Below are 20,170 nucleotides of genomic sequence, written 5' to 3'. Positions count from 1 at the left end.
CGGGGGATTGTTCACCAACCAGTGTGCTTGTATATTCATTTGTTCAACAACTATTTATAGTGCATCAATGTCATGTCAGCAAGACATAGTTTCTGCTCTAAAGATGCTCAGATTCTGTGGCAAACACGTGTGAATTGAATTTACAGTACAGTAGTGAGTCAACAATAGAGGATGCGCCAGATCTAGGGAAGGACATCTAACCCATGCAAGAGGAAAAGGCGGTGGTCAGGGGAAGCATCCTGCAGGAAATGCTCTGTGAGTCAAAATGGAAGTGATGTCAGCCAGGTGGCCAAGTCAGCAAAGGGATTCCAGAAAGAAGGAACTTCACATGCAAAGTATTGACCCTAAGATAACACGGCCCCCTTCACAGGGAACTAGTTCAATCTCAGTCCTTTAGGAACCAGTTCATTCTAAAGGGTCAGGGAACTATTTCTATAATGTGAACCAGGTAGGGAAGGCCAGAGTTGGGCTGCAGAGGAGAGGGAGGCACACCTGAGGTGCAATGTCAAGGAGTTTGTTTGCCTCCCCCCCCCCCCCCCACAGGATGAATGACACAACATGCAAGGTGAGTGAGGGGCTCGAGGCTTCGAAGGCAAGCATGATTAAGAACTAGAATGCATAGACTCTGGCCCCAAATAAATATGGCTTGGGAAAATGGTGGGGGCCTTCACCAAGACAGGAAATAAAAGGGAGACACAGGCATAGGAGAAAAGATGCTTTGTAGGAACATGCAAATGATCAAACCCAGGAGGCTTCCCAGTAAGATATGTGACTGTGGAAACCAGGAGAGATGGCAGAGCTACAATGACAAAGGAGGGCATCAGCAAGCCATGATCGTGCATAGACTCCGGAGGAAGGCCTGTGGCCAGAGGGGGTTTGTGCTTGAACAGTGCAGAGCGACATAACCCTGCTTCTAAATGCTCAAGTCTTATTTGTTTATTTCAACTGCTACTAGGATATGTAGGGCACCACACCGAGTGCTCTGGGGACTAAAGAGATGTTTTTAAAAATTGAAATCAGATATGAATCTTGCCTTACAGGATAGCCTCCTGGTCAAATCTGTTATGAGCTTCATCTGAACATCCTATGTTCACCAGCATCTCCTAGACCCCACAGAGCAGATTCCCTGGACACTTTCCAGGAAGTTCTCAGGGGGCTGAGCGGGGGGGGGGCAGGTTCTCCCATGTGACCTGTGTCATTCTGAAGCCCGGCCATTTCGGGATCACTGCCAAGAATGTCAGAGGAGGGAGAGATGATTTAGAGTTTGGAGAAGGCGGAGCGGTACCAGGTCGGGAATACCTCCCGGGGGAGGAACTGTTCTAAGAAAGCTCGAGAGCCCCTCTCTAACTGTCACCCCCTCGCACTGTGGCCGCAGCTCATGGGTGCATGTTGTCCTGCAGGCGTCCAGGTGGCCCTTGGGCTTGTTTACCATTTCCTCCGCTGAGGTGGAGCCTCTACAGAACAGCCACGCCTCTTTCTGAAACTAGTGAGCTGTAGTTCCCAAAATAAAGGGGAAGCAAGTACTTCTTTAACTCAAAACAGCACATATTTTTCATGTGCTAACGTTTCTGAAATGAACATGGGTTTTAAAGTTGATTTGGAAATAAGCGAGACGAGTTTTAGAGTTGATGGGCAAAAACAGGCGAGTTCTTTTTTCACTAGTCCTCCCCCCCACAAAAGTAGTGTTTAAAATCAGCTGTAAAACGGTGCTGTATAAATGAGGGAATATCGTGCATTATGGAAGAGGCCTCCCAGCGCAGGCCCCTAGGCACACAGTGAACTTAGGGGAAGGGGGGGGGAGTCCAGCCGGGGAGGTTGGGCAAGCAGATACAGGAACAGCACCAAGCCTGGGCTGCCCCTCCGCTTCCCCCACAGGCGCCTCATCTCCCTCGCCCTCCCCCATTCCCTTGTCCTCTCCCTCTCGAGTTGTCTCCTGTTTCGAGTTCTCTATAAGAATGACGGACAGATCTTCACTAACCGCCTGACTGAAAAGATCACCCCTCTGATCGCGCCTCATAAATTACACTGTTATCTTTCTTATTACAACCTACATCCCATTACATAGTGGCTTATTTCTGGTCAGCTCCCAGCCCCTAGAACAGGGCCTGCTCAGAGCAGGGGCTCTGGGAACATTGGAAGAATGGATGGAGCTGCTCTGGGTGCTGCTGCACTTGGGGCTTCCTACATGCTCCCCTGGGCCCCTCTTGCTAAAGGTGGGTAAGGGAAAGGGAAAGGACCCTTCCCACCCAGTTGTTATTTTAAAAGAGACAGAGAGACAGAGAGCTCTAGAACTAACTTCTAGTTTATAGGAAATACAGAGGTTAGAGGAACAAAATGAAAAATCCTTAATGTGTGCTAAAGACTACTAGCCTGGATACTTCAAAACATACAGGCGACTAACTGGTTTGGCTCAGTGGATAGAGCGTCGGCCTGCGGACTCAAGGGTCCCAGGTTCGATCCCAGTCAAGGGCATGTACCTTGGTTTGGGGCACATCCCCAGTAGGGGTTGTGCAGGAGGCAGCTGATCGATGTTTCTCTCTCATCGATCTTTCTGACTCTCTATCCCTCTCCCTTCCTCTCTGTAAAAAATCAATAAAATATATTTTTAAAAAAATAACAAACATACAGGCAAAGGGATGGGGTGGGGCTAAAGAGACACAATGTGTGAACCTCGAATGAAGGGGGGGCGTGGCAGGGAAAGATGACACATGCTGGGATAATTGGGGAAATTTGGAAACCTTTGAACATGATATTAGGGGACTGTGTGTTTTACAGGAATGGTAATGGCATTGTGGGAGTGCTGAGAGTGTCCCACCTCAGGCGATGCATGCCACGTGTGTGGGCATGAAGGCTCAGGGAGTCTGCAACTTTCAACACTTCAGTCAAAATGAAAAAAAAGCAGAGGGGGCGTGGAGGGAAAAGAGGGGACAAATATGGCAAAATAATAAAAAATTCATGAATTTAATTTAAGTGAGGATATTCTTTCATTGTTTTCTGGAGATTTGAAGTTTTCAAAATAAAAAGTTGGAGGGGTGAAATAAGGGGATATTATAAACAACTTTTTCAAAGTGTTAGACACCCCTGTAGTGTATGTGTGTGTGTGTGTGTGTGTGTGTGTGTGTGTGAAGGCAGGAGACGAGGTCAGAAAAGTGCTTTGCGGGGTTTTACTTTCATGTCATGTCAAGTAGTGTGGACTTTATTTAGAGCCGTGGAAAGGTTTTTAACTGGGGAAAGGCCATGAGGACATCTGTACTTCAGGGAGAGGACTCTGTAGGAAGAAGGAGGTGGAAGGGCTGGAGTGGGGACTCCAGGACAAAGGCCTCTCGGGGGAGGGGGGTGTCCAGACAAAGAGATGACAAGGATCCCCAGGGCAGTGGCCCTGGAAAGGAAGATGAAGAATGAAAATAAAAAGCAGTGGATGGGGGAGGGGTGGTGATAGTCCATGGATTATCATTTCCTTATCCTGAGTTCATGTTTTCCCTCCTCCCATCACCATGGACACCAGAGAAACACATGTCTTGTAGATGAAAACAGCTACAACACTGCTCCACAGGCAGTGTTGCTGCTGCTCAGGCTGGGAGGCCTCTGCTGACCGCCTCTAAGTCTTGCAGTTCCTTCTGCTGCGGGGAAGGTGCCAGAAAGCACAATGCGGACTCAAGGGTCCCAGGTTCAATTCAAAGTACAAACCACAATGCAGCCCCAAAAGAAACTGAGAAACTGGTTTCATGTTTGCAAGTGATATGAGCTACACTTTACAATGATTTACACCTTAGTGCTTTTTTAATTAAACATTTATAATTTTCTGAGCATCTCATTTAATCCTTGAAGAAATCATATGAACCAAGAATTATTAACCCCACTTTACAGAGGAGTAAACTGAGGTATAAAGAGATGGAAAGACTGCCCCAAAGTCACAGTGGTGCACCAGTGAAGGGTGGCGTTGGGACTCACACACAGGCTCAAAGTCAAAGCCTAAGGTCTGTTCTCTCTTTTTTTTCTTCTTATATGATGGCTCTTTAGAAGCTGGTGTTTTATCTACTCATTAATGACAGTAAAGAAAGAGACTGTAGTTATCGCCTGCTTCTTTCTTAAAAGGATTTGAAATGCTTTTGCAAAAAAAGACAATGATAGATTTAATAAAATGAAAACAGAAAACCCAAGCCAAGGAAGAGAGGAGAGTGCAAATGTGGTGGCAAAGTGGGTACCAGATAGGGTGTGGCAAGTTCCTAGCAGGAAGGGCCAGAGGGCAGCGTGAGTCACGAGCACCTCATGGGGGGGGAGAGGGGGGGGAGCAGATGGGAAAGTGAGGCCCTGCAGAATTGTAAGGTTTCAGAGAGGAAGGTGCAAGAGAGATAGAAACATCAATGATGAGAGAGAACCATTGATCAGCTGCCTCTTGCACACCCCCTAAGGCAGCCGTGGGCAAACTACGGCCCGCGGGCCGGACCCTGCCGTTTGAAATGAATAAAACTAAAAAAAAAAAAAGACCGTACCCTTTTATGTAATGATATTTACTTTGAATTTATATTAGTTCACACAAACACTCCATCCATGCTTTTGTTCCGGCCCTCCGGTTCAGTTTAAGAACCCATTGTGGCCCTCCAGTCAAAAAGTTTGCCCACCCCTGCCCTAAGGGGTATTAGGCCTGCAACCTGGGCATGTGCCCTTGACCGGAATTGAACCCGCAACTCTTCAGTCTGCAGGCCGACGCTCTATCCACTGAGCCACGCCGGCTAGGGCGAATTGTAAGGTTTCTTATGGACTCCACGTAAAGGGCTGTGGGTGATGCAGTTGGCAGTGCCTTCATGTTTTCTAACAGTACATAAAGGGACATTACAGGTAGAAACTTTGGGTTAATAATGATAATAGTTAAATAAAAACCTAGCTATGTGCCCTGATCAGGAATAAAACCTGTAACCTTTTGGTGTATGGGATGATACTCAACCAACTGAGCCACCTGGCCAGGGCCATGTTCTGTTTTTATTATGACTTAGGTATTTTCTGTTTTGATTCCGGCAGCCATCAAAAAGAAACAAAAACTTAAAAAACAACAACACTTCACCACAACTTCCCAAACGGAATACTTTCATTTGCATTGAGTTTTCCCAGCAACAAGTGACTTTTTCATCCAAAGGCAATTCATTGGTGGGGGGTGGGGGGTGGGGGTGGGGGTTGTTCCTGAAGTCTTCCTCCTGTTACTGGCCTTCTCTGGCCTGATCTTGCAATACAAGTGGTCCCTCTGGAGTAACCAGAAAAGCCTATGAGGGAAGGAGACAAAAGGGATGAGGGGCGAAAAGGGAGGAGCAGGCAATTGTCTACTTTGTACTTGGCATAGATGCGCAGAGCAAAGCCCAGAGATAAACCCATGCAGGTCATGGAAGGTCTTAGGTGAACTTGGTCTTCAAAGCTGCCCCAGGCCTTGCAGCCTCTCTGTGGAGTGAGCTTCCTTCCCAAAAGAGTTTTTTGAATTAGGGAGCTTAGAAAGACAAGAGAAAGAATAAGGAAGCCCCAAGGACAGACAGGTAGATGGTGATAATCCCAAACACGTGATCTGAGCTTCAAAAGTAGGTTGAGTTTGGTTCAAGGATCCTTCCTAGGCATTCCTCCCTAAAATAACGTCGTCCAGTTTTCATACTTGCATTCCAGGACCAGCTGTTAGCTCCAGAGATTTACTTTGCCCACCCAAACAGAAGCCCCCTGATTGTGTTCCTTCTTACTTTCAAGAACGAAACTTTAAAGGCATGTTTTGAGAAACAAAGTCCACGAAAGAGCTGCCATGTTTTCCCCAAACTCCCTATCACAGAAGAGGGGGTCAGAAAGGCCTCCCTGGTATCTCAGGAGGGCGGAAGAGAAGAGAGAGCCCAAACTCAACTCCACCAACAGCTCCATCAATCCTGAGCTTAAGTGGTTGTAATTTCTTTTGTATTTTCCTAAATTCCTTTGAAAAAGAACTGAAAAGCGTGTGTAGCAACACTCTCTTTATTTAGGCAACTATGATTTTTCTCCTTACTTACTACGGTAATCATTTTCAAACATTCTTGATATTTTTCCTCTATAAGCCCTCAGAAAGCCATTGTTGAGACAGTTGATGAGCTGGTAACCCAAGTCTGTCTTGGCTCCAGACCCTAGCTTTCTTATTTGAACAGCCTCTAACATAAAGCCCTCTCTAAAGGAGAGAGAGAAACATCGATGTGAGAGTGAAACATAAATTGGCTGTCTTCTGCATGCTCTCTACTGGGGATTGAGCCTAAAACCTGGATATGTGACCTGACCAGCAACCTTTGGGTACACGGGACAACGCTCAACCAACCCCACCAGGGCCAGGGTTGAAGAATTTTTAGAAATTAGTTTAAAATCTGATCAATAATTCCCTTTCATCATTGATGTTTCTCTCTCTCTCCCTTCCCCCCTGAAATCAATGAAAATATATATTAAAAATAATGCATAGTTTTTAAAAAAAAAAAATAGAAATAATATTAAAGAAATAAGTCTTCTGGTAAATTGGAAAATTTGATAAATTCATCAAATTGGCCTTCGGGAAACTGGCTTTTAGAAAATTGATCTAAGTAAAATAAGCCAGTCAGAGAAGACAAGTACCATATGATTTCACTCAGATGTGGAATCTAATGAAGGAAATGAACTAACAAGCAAAAGAGAGACACTCAGAGAGAACAGGCTGAAAGCTGTAAGGTGGGGATGGGGGCTGCTGGTGGCGATGGGGTGGAGTGATTGATCAAAAAAGAAAAAAAAAAAAGGGAAGCCCCAGGCCTCATGGATAGAGACAGCAGTGTGGTGATTGCCGGAGGAGGGGTGTGGGGAAAAGTGCAGAAGTGTATAGAAGGGATAAATGGTGATGGAAGGAGACTTGTCTTGGGGTGATGAACATACAATACAGTGTACAGATGATGTGCTGTGAAATTGTGCACCTGAACCTGTATAATTTTGTTGACCAGTGTCACCCCAATAAATTCAATAAAAAGGAAAAATAATAACATTTCACTGTAAAAGAAAGAAAAATTGATCTATAACATGATACCTCAACACAAAAGAACACTATATAGTCATTAAAATATTTATATGTATATATTTATTGACATAAAAGATATTTAGAATATATTTAAGTGAAATAAAAGTTAAAAAATGGTACATATGGCAGCATTTTTGTGAGGGAAAAATATATAAATGTATAGAAAAAAGTCTAGGAAGAAATATCCTAAAATACAGTGTTCATCTATAGGTGATGGTATTACAGGTATTTCTGGTTTTGCCTTTCTGAATTTTTAAATTTTCCTATTATATATTTACATATTAAAATTGAAGCACATCCGGTAATATGTTTAGTTATTCTTACTCTAAAATTTTAAAAGATATTTTTCATTTTGTGTATATGTATAAATTACTTATCTACAACTGCCATACAATATATTTTTATTATACACATATGTAACAAGTAGTATACTAGTATAAACACATATATTTGTGTATGTATATACATAAACTTGTGCAAAAATTCAAATAATGTTTGGAAATTAAAAAAAGAAAATAAAAGAATCTGAATGCATGCCCTAAGGTCCTTCAAACTCTGATACTCTGTGGGAGTGAAGAACTTGGAGACGATGCAGGTGGGGCCACAGTCCTTGCTAAGAACTTAAAAGGCAATGAGGCAGAAGTTGACAAATCATGGAGACTTTTCCCAGACGTAAGGAAAAATGCTGGGTGCTCAAGAGATGCAGCGTGCTCTGGAGGGACGGCCAAAGCTCTGCCTGGCGTCTCAGGACATGGCAACCCCCAAAGCCCCCATGAGAACGTGAGCGGCAGGTCTAGTTGATACCTACCAGCCCCCTTCTCTTTGAGTCTTAGCAGAGTTAGGTCTAAGGCAGCCGTGGGCAAACTGCGGCCCGCGGGCCAGATCCGGCCCGTTTGAAATGAATAAAACTAAAAAAAAAAAAGACCGTACCCTTTTATGTAATGATGTTTACTTTGAATTTATATTAGTTCACACAAACACTCCATCCATGCTTTTGTTCCAGCCGTCTGGTCCAGTTTAAGAACCCATTGTGGCCCTTGAGTCAAAAAGTTTGCCCACCCCTGGAAGGGGAGGCAGAAGAAACGGGCTGTGCAAAGGGCCCATGACTGGAATGAGGCGAGGGGCAGAAAAGGAGAGCTGGTAATGGCTGGAGTGAAGGGAGGAAGGGCCTGAGTAGCAAAAGAGAAGGCCGGGGCCCTGAACTTGTGACAAGTGCGTAACTGACAGCAAATACAGCAAAGATAGGGGTGCGATTCCCCTGGCTCAGTGTGCAGACAGAAGCCTCTCCCACATGGCTGAACCCATTTGCATAACTCTTAGTTGAGCAATTTCACACAGAGGAAGAAAACGGGGGGATTGCTGAAACAGTGGGGGTTTTTTGGGTTTTGTTTCTCTTAACAATAAAAGGGAACACTATGAAAACAAGATGAGCTCATGGAAACTTATGCGTCACAGGGTAGTGTGTCGTTTAAAGGACCAGAGAGGACATTAATAGTGGAGTCCAATGACTATGTACAACAAACCAAGAAGTGTATTAAACCCCAACGTTTTTCTAGCCTCATATTTTTATGATCAATGATCATAGCCACCTACATTGAAAAATGTATATAATTATGTATTGAAATCCCGCTTTCTGAGTTGTCAGCTTTTCATAAATTCCCAGAACATCAGAGAAACTATTATGAAACCAGGAAAACGTGAAACTGAGTCCAAGACAGCTAAAAGAAGCCCACTGTTCTATCAAGCCATCAGTTTCTGCACAATTGTTGGAGGTGGACTGCAAATCTATAGAAGTCCAGGTTATCTAGAGGCTTAGAAAAGAGAAAAACATGCCCGGGGATATAAATACATCTGCTTCTCTACAACAGTGGTCCTCAATCTTAACACTATTGACAATTTGAGCCAAAAAGTTATTGGTGTGCGGGGTTGTCCTAGGCATTGTGGGGTAGTTAGCAGCATCCTTGGCCTCTATCCACTGGATGCAGTAACACCCCTCTCCTCCTCCTAATCTCCAGTTGTGACAACCAAAAATGTTTCCAGATATTGTGACATGTCCCCTGATAAAAGTTGCAGGGCATCTGATGTTTTAATTACTAGTAATGACTTTAAGCATTGATATTTTCTCTTACAGATTGGGTATGAACAACTGTTAGTCATCAGTGAAAGACAGGTTTAAAATAATCCATTATACAATTTAAGGGTTTCATGTAGAAATCTTGTTCAACACATGTATGCCACTCTGCCAGTCCACACACAGATCCGGTGTCTGCTGGAATAGACCGAGAAACTTTTTGTAAAAATATCATGGCCCTGACTGTATACTTAAATATAAATTAGTCTCATGAGATAAAGCTGGAAGAAATAGTAAGAATGGTCTCTTCTACCTATCCCCCCTTACTAGGCAACTCAGGCTCAAAGAAGTCAAGCCAAAATTAGTTACTAAAAGACTTTATTTTCACTGAAGATAACAACAAAAGCTCCTCATTTAGAAATATATGGTGAACAAAACAGACAGCTCAGATATAGACCCCCAGAAATGTAGTCAATTGATTTTTAACAAGAAAGCATAGTCAATTAAATGGAGAATGGGTAGTCTTTTCAACATATGGTGCTGGAAATACTGGACATCCACAAAAATTAATTAGACCCAGAGATCACATTTTTTAATGAAAATCAACTGAAAATGAATAACTGATCTAGATGTAAAACGCAAAACTATAACTTTTAGAAGATAACATAGGAGAAAATTTAGATGACTTTTTAGATCCATGAAAGAAAAATTGTTAAGTTAGATTTCATTAAAATTTAAAAATGTTGCTTTATGAAAGACAGTTAAGAAAATGAAAAGACAAGCCACAAACTGGGAGAAAATTTTTGCAAAACACAAATAAAGGACTGGCATCCAAACTATGCAAAGAACACTTAAAAATCAATAACAAATAACCCAACTTAATATGAGCAAAAGATCTGGACACCTCACCAGAAGATGTACAGATGGTACATAAGCATATGAAAAGATGCTCCACATTATATGTCAGCAAGAAACTGCAAATTCAAACAACAAGATATATTTGCATATACCTATTAGAATGTCAAAAATCCAAGACACTGACAACACCAAATGCTGGTGAGAAGGTGTAGCAACAGGAACTCTCATTCATGGCTGGGGGAATGTAAAATGGTAGAGCCACTTTGGAAGACTGGACATCCACAAAAACTAATCTAGACCCAGATCTCACATTTTTCACCTAAAGTAACTCAAAATGGATAACAGAACTAAATGTAAAATAAAAAAACTACAAAATTCCTAGATCAAAAGAAACATACTCTTCACATATGACTCAGGAATTGTACTCCTTGATATTTACCCAAGTGAATTGAAAATTTAAGTTCATACAAAAGCCTGTATATGTATATTTCTAGCAGCTTTATTCACAATTGCAAAAACTTGGAAGCAGCCAAGATGCCTTTTAGTAGGTAATGGATAAACAAACTGTGGTACATCCAAACAATGGAGTATTATTCAGCACTGAAAAGAAATGAGTTATCAAACTACAAAAGGACACAGAGAAAATATAAATGCATATTGGCAAGTAAAAGAAGCCCATTTGAAAAGGCTACATACTGGATTATTCCAGCTACATAACATGCCAGAAAAAGCAAAATTATGGAGACAGCAAAAAAGATCAGTGGTTGCCAGGAGTTCAAGAGGAGGGAGGGAGGGAGGCAGGGATGAAGAGCCGGAGCACAGGGGATTTTGAGGGCAGTGAGCTATTCTGTATTATACTGTCACAGTGGATACATGCCACGAATCATTGGTCAAAACCCACAGAACGTACAACACAAAGAGTGAATCCTACCGAAAACTGTGAACTTTAGTTAATAATAATGTATGAATATTGGCTCACCAATTATAACAGATGTACCACACTAATAATGCAAGATGTTATTAATTAGGGGAAACTGGGTGGGTTGGTGAATGCCATATGGGAAACTCTCTGTACTTTCCACTTGATTTTTCTGTAAATCTAACACTGCTCTAAAAAATAAAGTCTATTCATCCTTTAAAGTATATTGTGACAGAGTAGGCACTGGTCCACATACTTTTGAGTCAGTATTTCAGAAAACAGATATACTCTGGTTTCTCTTCAGATTGGACAAATGTTTTGCCTTCCATTAAAACAGATCCTCAATTTTGAAAAGACTATTGCCTTAAAATATTATTTCTGCTGAGAAAAGTTGCACACATCCACACAGCGTGTTCCTCCTTACCATCCAGTATTCTTTACAGTTACCAAGGGCAGGCTGTTGCCTGCTCTGCCTTAATAATTATGATGTGAAACAAAATGGGATTTCATTAAATCTTCTTAATTCCCAAACTTACACCATTGTAGCTTAGGAAAATAGCTGGTAAGAGCAGAGCAATCTATTGACGTTTAATAATAAAGTCATTATTCCTAACACTACACGTGTAGCCATTTACAATAAATGCAAAGTACAATAGATTAGGCTTTTAAAAATGGCAAGACAACATATATCTGCTAATGTAGCCCTGAGTTTACACACAGATATCTGCATATGAACAGGATTTTATCATCACTTAGTAATCCTGCAGACCCACTACTGCCAACCAATAGTTCCATAAGTCAAAAATAAGTAAAAAAATAATATGGCAGCAGGTACATGAACTTCATGGTACCATTCAAAGTAGAGCTGTTGACATTGAGGTTACAAAAGCGGCTGGATCTAGTAAGTAAAACTGGGTTGAGCAGCTAGGAAGGTAGGGCAGGAGCCTGCTGTTTTATGTTGACGCTTGTTAGTTGTTCTGGTTTTTAAATTATGTGCACGTATCACTTTGAAAGTGGTAAGAATTAATATTTTCAGGGTGGCTAAAAGAACTATGTAACTAAATAAAAAGTGCTTACAATGCAATTTTTACAAAGCAAGATAAAAAGCTTCATATACATTATGATTACATTTGTAGAAAAAGTTTAGAAAGGAATATTAAGATCAAACTAAATCAAAATTGAAATAAAACACTTCTATGCTTCTATGGTGAGTCAGTTTTTATTTTTCTCTTTTCCATTGCCAAAATATCGACAACAAACCACAATGTTTTACTTTTACAAAAATATAGTTGCAAAATTAAAAGCCAAACACAATGAGCCACTTATACCAGTCACCCCCACCCGGAGTGGCTTCTTCCATGTTCCCATTCACTGGGAGACAGCAACATCTAGAGCAGCAGTTCTCAACCTGTGGGTCGTGACTTCTTTGGGGGTCGAACGACCCTTTCACAGGGGTCGCCTAAGACCATCGGAAAACACATATATAATTACATATTGTTTTTGTGATTAATCACTATGCTTTAATTATGTTCAATTTGTAACAATGAAATTGGGGGTCACCACAACATGAGGAACTGTATTAAAGGGTCGTGGCATTAGGAAGGTTGAGAACCACTGATCTAGATGGTTCTGTCCTACTGTGATCCTTGCTGTTACAGCAGCTGCAGCTTCCTCAGACATGAACGGGGTAATAGCACTCACCCCCATTCAAGTGGAGCTTGAATGTATCCAAGGGAGATCAAGGCCTAGAAAGCCCTTCTTCCCCAGCCTGGCACCTACATGAACTTGTGGTAAAAAGTATGATGGTTAAAAGCCAGGCAGCGATTCTAACCTGGAAGACCAGCAGTCACAGGGTCAAGGCTTTAAACACAAAAGACACAAGCTAGAATGAGAATGGAAACCATTCTCTGGACTGAGGTTGAAGACAAAGCAGTGACTTAAATTGCGTTAGTGTTAGAGAGGAGAAGTGGGTTGGAGAGGGTCACTTTAAACTTAGCCCAGGAGTGTAAAAGTGAAAAAGAGGAAACGGGAAGCCAAGGCTGGGTTCAAAGTTACTTTCTTTCTCTTTTTTTTTAGTGTTTTTTTTTTTAATTCTTTATTAGTTAAGGTATTACAAATGTGTCCTCATCCCCCCCATTAAATCCCCATCCGGCCCCCACCCCCACCACTCATGCTCTCATCCCCCTGTTGTCCATGTCCATTGGTTTGGCTTATATGCGTGCATACAAGTCCTTTGGTTGATCTCTTCCCCTTGCCCCCTCCCTCCCCTACTTTCCCTCTGGGGATTAATAGTCTGATCGCTGTTTCTCTGTCTTTGGATCTGTCCCAGTTCATCAGTCTATGTTGTTCTCTATATTCCACAAATGTGGAATCATGAGGTATTTATCTTTCTCTGACTGGCTTATTTTGCTTAGCATAATGCTCTCCAGTTCCATCCATGCTGTTGCAAAGGGCAAGAGTTCCTTCTTTTTTACCGCAGCATAGAATTCCACTGTGTAGATGTACCACAGTTTTTTAATCCACTCATCTGCTGATGGGCACTTAGGCTGTTTCCAAATCTTAGCTATGGTGAATTGTGCTGCTATGAACACAGGAGTGCATATATCCTTTCTGATTGGTGTTTCTGGCCAAAGTTACTTTCTTAAAATAGGGATGGCCAAGAAGTGTCATAAGATGGAGGAGAAGATAAAGAGATGGTAGAGAACAGGCCTGTACAATGTTTCCCAAACTGCGAGCCAAGGAACCCCAGCAAATTCACAGAGGTGCCTGGGGGACATTTCCAAATTTCAAGGGAAACACCATGGCATCTATCAGACATCATGATAACTACCCTCTCAATGTTTTAGTATTACATCCTGTTGTATTCCTATCAACAACCTCAGACCTGTACAAAGCCAGGTTTTCTATAGTTGCTGTGATAAAAACCAAGTATGTATAAGGTGAAGATAAATATGGAATAGAAAGGGAGGATGCTGGTGTCCAAATATGAATCCAAGAGTTGAGAAGTTGCATGGCACAGGCATACACATCGAGTTAGTGCATCACATTAGCAGTGGTCATTTAAGAATAAATATATATAACTATCAAGGTTGTTGCAGTTGCCTCCTAGCTTGTCTTAAAGGTATCAGTCTTTCCCCTACTCTTTGCTCAACTTTGTGAATTATATTTTCCTCATGTCACTTTACATTCAAAAACCTTCAAAGACTGCCTTCTATTATTTAGCTAATTAAATGAGTTAATACACTCCTATACAAAGAACCAAGCTCTAACACCATGATGTCCTCTCATTCATTCCCTCCTGATCACTTCTCTATGTATATTTCTCCACAGCATTATTATGAGAATTTAGATTACAACACGTTACAAGACCGATTTCATCACCTGTCCTCACGTGATTGCGAACCCTGTGAGAGCAGAGATTTGTGTTAGTTCTGTACACTGTTGTAGTGCCAGCACAGAGAACAGTATTTGGCACTTACAGATGTTCTACAAGCATTCATTGGTTGGATAGAGTAACCATTAGAATAAATGCTCAATAAATGTTAGGTACTATTATTACTATTACACCATCACCTCTAACACCGCTACCAATATCACTACATTGCCAACGAGACAAAATTCTCAAATATTTAACTTGCCAGCCACAGCCCCTCAGAGCCTGGTCCTAGTCTACCTCGCCTTCTCACTTATGTTACTCCTGAAGGACAGATCCTGTCATGGACAGATACTTGTATTTACTGACAGGGCAGCAGCATCCTGCCTTTGTGTCTTGGCTCCTACCCATTGAGGCAAATCTACTCATCCTCCCTAGCCTAACTCACACCCAATCTTGCCTGGTCCCCCACCACCTACAGCCTTCTCTCCGTCTGGCTTCTTCTCTCTACAATCAATATGGAACTTAGCTACAAGCCCCAGAACATCTCTCTCAGCACTGCTTTATGTCATCACGCAACTTTTGGATTGTCTGTCTGTTAATGTGCATAAGGCTCTCTCCTCAACTAGACTGTAAACTCCTGGAGGGTAGGCACTTTCTATTCCACCGCCTGCTTCCACACTGAAACATACACAGAACCACCACCCAGCTACCAAGTCAGCAATTAAGCACCATTTGTTGAATGAAAGTTGAACTTAGAAATCCCATTGACTATACTTTGCAACCAGAAGCAATTCTATCAGTAGGGCCCATTGTTTTCTCATTAGCCACAATCTATTTGGTTTACTATAATAGATGATCAGTAAATGTTAGTTCCCAAAATTGTTTTAGACATATCTAGACCATGACAACAACCAAAATGTCCCCATTAATCGAGAATCTGTGATCATTTCAAGAATTTGGGCTAAAAAATCTCTACTTTAAAAAAATAATCTTCCTGACATGAAGTAGCAAAGGGCTTCAGGATGAGGAAATCTGAGTGCAATCTGGTTCCTCTATTTATTATTAGCCATAGAAACATCAGCAAGTTACTTAAACTTCATTTTACTCATCTGATGAATGTAGATAATACTCCTCCTTCAAGGGTTACTGTGGGGATTAAATGAAATAGCATGTGTTCAATGCTTCACTCACAACAAGTGAACAATGTTACTTCCTGTTTTCCCTCCCTGTCCCCCAAAACAAGGAGAGCCAGATTATAGTGATATTATCATACGTAAGTGAAGAAAGGCTCGTATGACCTTTTACACAAACAAAACTGTTAAATAAGGATTGCTAAGAAGGCTTTATAAGTATGGATTCTACTAACAATTAAAGCACCCCAGATACTTTCTGATGAACTCCCCCATCTACACCTCAATTCTAGCCCTCCCTTTGCTTTACTGTGAGTTAAGTGGCCCAGATTTCAAACCATTCCCCTACTCACACTGGGCTCAATTAGTCTGCTAAATCCTTGATATTTGGCAGAAAAACCAGTTCTGTGCCATTTGCAGGTATTTCTTTTTTAATTGGCTTGGACTTTTTTCTCTGATTGTGTCACTGAGTAAAAAAGAGTTCTATTTTTGGGGCCCTGGTCACATGGCTCAGTCAGTTGGAGCGTCAACCCATACATCAAAAAGGTTGCAGGTTCGGTTCCCAGTCAGAGCACATACCTAGGTTGAGGGTTCGATCCCCAGTTGGGGCACGTATGGGAGACAGCCAACTGGTGTTTCTCTTTCACATTGATGTTTCTCTCTCTCTCTTCTCTCTCTCTCTCTCTCCCTTCCTCTCTCTTGAATCAATAAAAACATATTCTCAAGGGAGGATTTAAAAAAGGGGGGGGGGGGCCTAACCGGTTTGGCTCAGCGGATGGAGCCTCGGTCTGCGGACTGAAGGGTTCCGGGTTCGATTCCGGTCAAGGGCATGTACCGTGGTTGTGGGCACATCCCCAGTGGGAGGTGTGCAGAAGGCAGCTGAATGATGTTTCTCTCTGATCCATGTTTCTGACTTTCTGTCCCTCTCCCTTCCTCTCTGTAAAAAATCAATGGAATTTATTGAAAAAAAAGGGGGGGTTTCTATTTTTGGTCCCAAGGCATTTTAGATTGAAGGACAAAGGAGACAGAGGAGCAAAGAGTGGGGACACACACAGGTCCTTCCCTTTCCGGGGTACACAGAACCACAAAGCTGCCTCTAACCAGTTGCTCTGTCTTCAGAGCCATGTCCCAAGCCACACACCTCAGCCAGTGTGTACTCAGTTACTTGTCCAAACTGGCACTTTCCCTCTCCTCATTCCCCCTTGGCCTCTTGGCCGTGCCCCAGCCAGCCTCACGCTGGCAGGAAAGGGACTCGGGGCTGACAGATGAGGGTTTTCAAGCAGCCCCAGGAGGAGGAAGTCCCTTGTTCCCACAGACCTGGGTTTTTCTTTCTGTGGGTGTGTTTTCTCTTTCTGAAACCAGGAAGCTAAATTTGCCTAATGGGGTTAAGCCCCAAAAGTTTACAGATTCTTTCTTCAAGACTCTGCAGAGGCCTGCATCCATCCCTCCTGTGAAAAGCAATTTGTTTCCTCGACATTGACAATAGTGTAAGGAAAGCCTGGGAGGGGTGGGTGCAGGGAGCAGGGGGTCAATGGGAAAAAAGGGGGGGACATCTGTAATATTTTCAACAATAATGATAAAAAAAAATTTTTTAAAGCAATTTGTTTCCAAATTACCCTGATAGAGGAGAGGTTTCCTGGTCTCCTCAGTGGAGCTTATCCTATTCCATTATTTGTATAAAAAGTACTGTATTAACAGATCATTCAAAGTTATGCTTCCCATTCCTCTCACCAAAACTCTAAAAGTGCAGACACCAAATTATATCTGTTTCCTAAAATGACAAAAATCAACATCTCTTGGTTCAGAATCTCACACACATTCTTCACATTTCCGTTAACTAGCCAGCCGGGAACGCCAGCAAATTCTGCTTTTCTTGCAATAACTGAGATCCTCTTTCTTGCCTTGCATTTCTGCTAAGAGTGTGTTCTCCCACGGTATCAGTATCACCTCCCAGCACTCAACAGTCTCAGTCAGGAATGTCTTATTCATGTCATCTGTTACCACTACAGCGACCTCCCCTGGTCTGAACCTCTGGGCAGGTGAAGAAACCTTGCCACAGCCCCTGCATAACCCCAGGAGGGAACCTGTGAGAGTGTCGCTCAGAATCTCAGTGCGCTCGGCCCAGTGGTGGTGTTTGTCAAAGAACTGCGGGCCTGGGCTAGGTTTGAGTCCCAAGCGGCTGCGTGACTTTGGGAAGTCATTTCATCCCTCCGTGGCTTCACTTGGAAAATGAGGATATTGCTACCTACCCCACTGTAAGGATGAACTGAAGCAATACACTCACGGTGCAGAGCGAGCAGTCAGTCTGGGAGGACTCTTGTCCACATCACTTATGTGTGGTTCCCTACAAATGCCTTATTATTCCTTAACAATCCTTCCTAGATCTTTCATTCTTAATTCTCTTAAACACATGTTCAGCTGCACTGGCTATAGGCCTACATTCTGTGTTTGCTCTAGAAATCTATAAAGCCGCGATCCTTAACCTTGGCTGTACATCAGAACAACCTGGGGCTTTTAAGAAAAAATGTACCCCAGTTGTACTAGAAACCAGCTGAATCAGAAATTCTGGGGGTTAGGCCTGGTCATTGGTGTTTTAAAATCCCCACATCTAAACAAGTACCTGGCAGACTTTTAGGTGGTGGTAAAAGCAGTGAAGGAAAAGCAGGGTGACGGGGGGCAGGGGCGGGGGGTGAAGGAAACAGCGATGCGCGCTCACTTTGGGTCAGAGACAGACTGGCGGGCGGGCTGAGCCGAGGCAGCATCAGGGGCAGATCTGCGAGCCGAGCCGCTGCTGTCCCCAGACCACCCGGCTTCCTTCCCACTGCAGTTCTGCTTGCTCAGCTCTTCATTTCATTCTGGGCAATTTTGTGCAATACCTCAGCTTCCTTTCAATAATTCCCCATTTTTGCTTCAGCTAGTCAGAGGAGGTTACTATGGAAACCAAGGAAACGTCAACTAATACAAGTTATTTGGTTTAGATTAGTCTTATTTATGTAGTCATATTTGACAAATCAGGTAATCTGGAGGAATCTATTACCGTTTCCACCACTGAGTATCCCAAACACATTCCTTAGCTTTTTCTGGGCCTACGTCTTCTCATCACTTGGAAAACAAATGAGCCAAACAAAATATCCATGTCTTCCAGCTCAAATTCTACACGTCTGTGACGCCGCGATCTTTTTCGCTTGTTGAACATATAAGAGAGACACTGGCGGTGTCCGCCTAACCCTATAAGACAGGGCCCTGTTCTCAAGGCGTTCAGTACATTATGTCTTTGTGTTAACAGAGGAGAATTATCCAGTGTGCCCATAGTTAGGGAACTCTTCCTTTCCTTCTTTTTTGAGTTCATACCACCAGCTTGTTAGCATCAGCTTCTCCTTCCTCATTCCCTCAACTTCAAGTTTGACAAAATATTATCAGTGTATCAATATATAAGAACTTTTAAAGAGTAGTTTCAAAATCATAACTCTCCCTGACTTCGGTCATACTCCAAATGAACAGAAACCTGGTTTTTAATTTTTCCATCTGATGCCACACACACACACACACACACACACACACACACACACACACAGCTTAAGGCAGCATTTATTCTGCACAGTCTGAAGGGCAGTGTTCGCTGTCCCACATTTCTAGGACAGAGCCAGCTGGAGGTCAGGCTGTGTTCTTCTCTCAGGGGTGGGGACACTGTGACATTCAGGACACGATGAGGGATTTATATCTTCCTTTACATCTGGTTCAGGAATCACCATCTAGAACAATTGTTCCAGTGTAACAGTCCACAACCGGCTGCCCGTGGATATGAATATGTCTCCATCGCTCTGTGGTCTACATTTTGCACACGCCCTTCCAGAGTGGTATCATGTTTAGAAATCAGGCCTAAATCTTCCTGTCACCCAAGGGTGCTGACAAAGTCCAGAAGTAGAAGGCTTAGCCTTAGAAGCACTATTTTTAAATGAGAAAATAAGACTGTTTATCTGTGTACAATGGGAAACAACCTCATCAATTCCAATTCACTGACACCGAAAGCACATTAATGTTGAACACACCCAATATTTCTCTCCAATGTTCTCTTTCTCATAAAAACAAAATAAATGTTTCTTTAAAACCACTACTTCTTTAGCCAGTGATCAAGTCAATAAATTTTTTTTCTGAAGTCTTGGTTAAAAAATACGGCTTTCACAAGAAATAATTTACCATGAAGTAGAATTACCAAATTGATTACTCAAAGTTCTATATTTTCCTGAATCTGAGAGACACCGATTTTTATACCATTATTTTGTGGACTGTTAAAAAAAGAAAAAGAATGGATACTCTTTGAAATAAATCACAGTTATGATAGCATTAACTGTGATTTCAGAGGTAATATAAAAATATGCATGTCAGAACTTATACAATAAGTATATACTTATTGAATATCCATTCTGTTATTTTAGAAATCATAATCTCTGTTCTGGTTTAATCTTAAACGTTGTGGGTTGGTTTATTTTTTTCCTTTTGGCAGTACTACTTCATATTCTTTTGAAGTAGGGAGAATTATTATCAAAGTAAGTTTAATGGGCTTGAGTAAGCAGCAGCATCATCTCTAATCCGTGTTGAACTTGCTTTCCAATTCAAACATTGCCCTGCTAGTAGCTGATAAAAAATAACATCTACTTAACACTTGCTATGTACCTGGCACTGTGTCAAGCACTGTAGATGTGCTGTTTCATTCTATCCTTACAATAGTCCTTCAGTTACTATATCATCCCCATTTAACAGATGAGAAAGTTGAGGCTTAGAGAGGTAA

General features: G+C 42.2%; 1 protein-coding gene across 2 annotated transcripts in view; it reads right to left on the bottom strand.

Annotated features, from left to right (window-relative positions):
- Nucleotides 1-20,170, bottom strand: part of LYN (LYN proto-oncogene, Src family tyrosine kinase) — a 101,898-nt gene that overhangs the window by 47,722 nt on the left and 34,006 nt on the right. The window lies entirely within an intron of this gene.

The sequence above is a fragment of the Myotis myotis genome, unplaced genomic scaffold (genome assembly GCF_014108235.1).
Source record: "Myotis myotis isolate mMyoMyo1 unplaced genomic scaffold, mMyoMyo1.p scaffold_m19_p_16, whole genome shotgun sequence".
Classification (NCBI taxonomy): Eukaryota; Metazoa; Chordata; class Mammalia; order Chiroptera; family Vespertilionidae; genus Myotis; species Myotis myotis.
The sequence above is the reverse complement of the archived record's forward strand: the minus strand, read 5'-3'. Positions and strand labels throughout refer to the sequence as shown.